Here is a 6,000-nt window from a genome sequence, read left to right on the forward strand (position 1 = left end):
AAATTGCATCTATCAATGCATCTATAATCACAGCTATCACTATCACTGTATCCATAAGTGCATCTATAATTGCATAGTATCATTTACATACATTCAAACACATACATTAATTTTTTCACACGTCAACATTTGATCCCAAAAAAATATAACTTGCAACAATGATATTTAACTAGGTCAACAACTTAAATTGGAAAAATGAGAAAGTAGTCACCTTGATGGCCTGTTTAGATCAAGTTTTTTGTTTAGGGAAAGGAAAGAAAAGGAAAATAAGAGTCCATTATATTTTCTTTCTATATTAAATACTATTAAAAATGAAAAATTGTTCTCATATGATTAAGAATTAAGAAAAATTAATTGTTAATTTTGTGAAAACCTCTCTCTCTCTCTCTCTCTCTCTCTCTCTCTCTCTCTCTCTCTCTCTCTCTCTCTCTCTCTCTCTCACCATTCTCTATTCTAATCTAAGTTTGGTCACCTCCCTTCTTCCCTTTATCTTTTATGATTTTTGTTATTTATGCACTATTCACATTCTTCTTGCCTCTTATCCTACAAGGAACCAATTACTTGATATAACATCTTGTGATTTTAAGAGGCTTGTGTGAGAATATCAAGAACTCGACACTACCACCCTTCCATAGGCCAACACCATCTCTTAAAAGGTGTTTATTATGTTTTGATAGACATCTTTTGGCATGTTGGGGGGACCTCATCATGATATTAAATACTAGGGGATCAAGCAAAGATATTTAAGGGAGATAATCCTCCTAGAAAAGTTGCCACTATTGGTACCTCAAGAGGTACCAAGAATCATAACTTTGTGGTTCATATAAACGATATAAAGGGTTCAAAGCAAATAAACTCTTTTGTTGTTGAATCTTATATATTGCTTACAAACACTAACTTGTCAAATCCATTGTTTCCTTTTCACTTCAAAGGTGGTTGCACTTGCCAATTTGGAGGTCAAACCTAACCTTGAAATTTTGTTTTGTGTGTGTGTGGGGGGGGGGGGGGGGATGACCATTATTTGAAATGACTGAAAATGGTCAGTTTCTTTTATAGTAGTCTTTAAGTATTGCTTTATCATAGGTTCCTTAACTTCAAAGCATGCAAGGAGTTGGTTCTCCACTAATAGGGAGTCGTTGAAGGTTTCCACTTCGTCAATCCCTGTCATCAGGGAGAGGTGATGTTAAATCTTTGTCCAAAGCTTCACTATTGGTCAATTTGAAGAAAAATATAAGAGCAAGCTTGACAGTACTTTGGTAAAATGTGTTAAACTAGCTTAGCTAGCTCTAAGTGTAACATCCTCAAAATTCTTATCATTTTTTTTAATAATAAATTACTCCAATACCTGTATGTAATGGCACCCCTATGCAGCGGAAAAACATAAATCACATAACCACATATACATGTATATACAATATCAGAATTTAGTATTTTCAACCATAGCTACAAAATACATCTCTCTCTCCAGTGTCAACTACCCAAAAATACAAAACCCTACACAAAACTTACCCTATAACTAGGGTGACCAAGTGATCTCTATCCGCGAGCCCGATCTGCTCGCCTAACTGACTCACTTGAAAAATGTTAAAGTAATGGGGTGAGTCGACGCTCAGTAAGTGGAAATATGCTATTACTAGTGTATGGCGACCGGGTCATAAAATTATAATAATAGTATTTAAAGACTGCATAATTTGGCAATTCTGTACAACACATGTATAATATCTTAAAACATTTGTATTATATGAACTTTCTATCATTCATAGTACTACATCATACTATATACAACAAAGTTGTAAAACTGTATACATATACATAACCGTGTTATTTCCCTGGGACTTTGTATGTCATGATTTGACCCCTCATGACAGGGTTGTGCGGCCTGTAGGCGGGACTTAATCTGGTCGGCCCTCCAGATAAGTCAATAAACTCTACACTACCTTAGCCCGGCCAAATTGTATACTCTTCTAGGCGCGGGACTGGCTGCTACCTCGTCAAACCCACCCCCCTCAACCCAACGAACTGGGGAACTGCATACTCTCCGAGCACGGCTGACAGTACCCATACACTATCTGAGATATGTGGTTGTACTCTATCTATATCTAGTAATGGTATCATGCTCTGTATTCTATATCTGTACTGTATCTGTCTATAATCTTTCCATAGAGATCTGATACTATATATATACATACTATATTCTTTATACTGTTTTCATTATATTTCCAAAATAACCATAACACTATATTACTGAACTGTAAATACTGTAATATCTATAGCACCTTGATGCTATAACTGTGTAATCAGTCTGTACTTTCTTTCTGTATAATCTGTTTGTACATCCTTTCTGTATAATCTAAGTTTTATGACATTTAGGAAAACATAACTTTCTATATACACTGTATATACTATTCTGAATAAATATTTGTATACTGATATATATATATATATATATATATATATATAAAACTGTCTATGTAATCATCTGAAATAAACTGTATATGTATACATATTCTGTCTGTATAAAATCTGAAAATATCTATCTATAGCTGTATAACTTGAAATATTGAAAAATTACATAAAATTCCATATCAATATCATGTACTCAGGCCACACATACTTTGAAAATTCACATTCTGTATAATATTTAGTATACATGCATATATATATATATATATATATATATATATATATATATATATATATTGATAACATAAATAAATCTCCTAGCATAACATATTTCCCTTACCCGATTTCTGCTAAAACGCTCCTATTGTAACGGGTCCTACACCCGCAGGATTCTCCACTCAACACCCTGAAAACCATAAATCCCAAAACAAAACATTACTATTTCTACATCTATTACATTTCTTACAACTGTTGGAAACTCAAATTCCGAATAAAAGATCTTAACCTGGATTTAGGATGAATTCCGACTTCGTTCCACCAACAATCCGCTCCTATAGACTTGAAGAGAACTTTGCTGAGAATGTCATGGTAACCTTAGATCATCGATTCGGCGACTGATGGGACCGAAATCGAAGAGAGAAAAGGGAGAGGCTGTAGGAGATAGAGAGAGAGAGAGAGAGAGAGAGAGAGAGGAGAGAGAGAGAGAGAGAGAGAGAGAGAGAGAGAGAGAGAGAGAAGAGAACGACGTTGAAATTCTACGTAAAACTGAGTTTAAGCACTATTTATACTACGGGATTCGTTGATAAGCCACGTCACCTCGTTGACGAGTCCTTTAATAATTTCGTCGACGAACTTCCTCCCTCGTTGACGAATTTCAGTTTGTCCCAAAAACCCTTCTTGGTATCTTCTCGCCAACGAGGCGTAGCTTTGTCGACGAGGTCCCCTTATGCACTCATCGACGAACTCCCCGTGTTCGTCGATGAGGTCCTGTTAAAAATCTTTCGAGTTATTCCATCCAAAATGCAATGTAGTTGACAAACGTTCGCGTTCGTCGATGAAGCCTGTTGCTTCCTTTTGTTTATGTTTCCATTTCCCTCTCTCTTTAATATTTAAATATCATTATTTTTTTGGTCGTTACACTAAGGCCCACTTGATTAGTCTTTTTGACTTCTTTGGATTTTGTAGGACTTGCTTGTTTGCTTGGTCCATTAGCACTATCAAAGAGAGTACAAATGACACTAGTGGAGACCATCTTTAAGAAATCTCTCCGATGCTTGAGTTAGTAGAGTGAAAAGGAAGAAATATAAGAGAAGATCATGAAGAGATGCAATAAATCAAAAGCGTTAGGGTTTTAATTGTTGGCATGAGCTATGAGAAACTGATTTAGGAAAGATAGCTGGAGATGTAAATTCCCATTACTGCTGTGATATCTATATTACCAAAATAAGATTAGAAGTTTTCTATTTAAATGTATATTCTTTCAATGTAAAATGAAATAGGTGAAAAAGAAATCATTTTGCAAAATTAATTGCATAATTAACATGGTATCAGAGCAAGTCATAGGATCTATGCTCCGATTATTCTTTGTTTTTTTTAAAAAGAGAAACTTCCTTGTTCATCACCTCTTCCGCAGAGGTGTTCTAGAATCACGATCACAGCAATGGTAGACACCCTGTGGTCTCCTCTCTAATTTTCTAGATCTTCTTAATTTGCCTTGATGGCACCACGGTCATGAACAACATGACCTGACTCTTCAAACACCTTGGTGACGTCAACACTTCGCCATCGCCAGCTACCAGATCGTAGCCATCACTGTCGTGACCATGCTTTTCTGCCGATCTCTCTGGTATTTGTTGTTCCAACTCCTTCGCCGCATGCAAATCTTCTTCCTCGTGCTCTGGAACCCACTTCAACTCCATCCAGCTCCTTTAGAAGAAACTCTTGCCCCTCTGATGCAACGACGATCATGTCATCGTCAGCGTAGCATGCACCATTCGCCAGCGTCTTTGAATTATCTGCAGTAGCCCCATCAAGAAGCGTTGAAGAAGGAAATAGAGAGATTAAGGCAAGTGTATCAAAAACTAATTAACTGAGAAATATTTAGATAGCCCGGAGGGTGTGGGGCACCGTCTCTGCTAAGTAATTGGGTAGTCATGTGATTAGTTCCATACTAGCTTGCAAAGTTGGAGTGTAGGAAAGTGTTGACTTTTTGAGTTTGTTCCCTAATTTTGATTTTGACAAACTGGATATTGCTAATGTGTGTGCCTAGTACTTGAACAAGTTATTAATTCAGTACATACACATGAGAAAGGATTGTTGGAAGCCTGAAAGACTTAAAGATCATACTCCTGACATACTCCAGGGAGAATCCAAAGAATAGAAGAAATAAAAAGAAGATTCTTATTGTAAATGCATTTATGTTTTAAATTTGGTCTATAATAATCTACATCGGTCTGTAATAATCTCTGCATGTCATGCATGTAGGTAATTGTAAGCTCAACAAGACCATAATCTGACCATAGGAGCCAAAGGACCTTAGGGCAGTCGATTGATGCTAAATTTTTGGGACTATCTCAAAACGACCTTAGAAAATACCTTAGGTCCCAATACATATGCACAAACTGTCCCCATAATAACTTGCTAAATCAGGGGATTAAATTGAAAATGAATTGGACCATATAGGTATAAAATGAGAGAGGTCGGGCGATTAAACCCTAGGTGTTCAAAGCACCTTGGGCGCCCGAACAATTGGGATGTCAACGGTTTGACCAGGCTTCAGGCGGCCGAACCTAAAATGACCTTATCACCGTAGGGCGACCGAACCCTTAGAAAGTGACCTTTCACCAACTTGGGCTGCCGAACTTTTTAGTTCAAAATAGGTCTCAAGCGATTGAATCCCTCTGTTCGGTTAACCGAAGGTATTCTCGGGCACCCGAATTGTACACTAAAACTTTCTGACTTTTGTTCAGCCAATCGAGTTTAAATTCGAGCACCAAAACCATTTAAAAAGCCTTTTTGTGCTGGGTTTATTCTGGCGACCGAACTAAAGTTCAACTAGCCTAATCTTCTCGGGTTACTTAATTATTTACCGAGGTTAAAAGGGTTAAACAGAGTTAATTTTTATAATGTGTTTTAAAAAATTCCTAATAATACCCTACATGTCCTAAACGGTTATATTTTTTCCTTTATCTATAGATATGAGTTCATTTGTGAGGATTAAGCAAAGATTAAGAAAAATCATTAGCCAAAATTCTTTCAAACTCAAAATCCCATTTTGCCTATAATACTTCCAAACACTCTTATACCTTCATTCCATTGATTAGTTTTAGCTTTGTGAGAGTTTTTGCTTGGGTTATTGCTTAGTATTATTGCTCATACTTCTATTACTTTGCTTGGTTGATTGGTATTGATTTTGGCGAGTTAAGCAAGGTTTTTCCCACATATTTTATTCAATAAATCTTGTATTGGGAAAAGCCTAGTAGCTTGAGGATCTTTGCATTGTCATTGCAAAATTCCTATAGTTTTGATTTTATTGTGCAAATATTTTTCCAAGCTATAGTATTTTCAAACTACTCTTGTGCTTATTTCATTGAAGGA

The sequence above is a fragment of the Malania oleifera genome, chromosome 9 (assembly GCF_029873635.1).
Source record: "Malania oleifera isolate guangnan ecotype guangnan chromosome 9, ASM2987363v1, whole genome shotgun sequence".
In the NCBI taxonomy this organism is placed as follows: Eukaryota; Viridiplantae; Streptophyta; class Magnoliopsida; order Santalales; family Ximeniaceae; genus Malania; species Malania oleifera.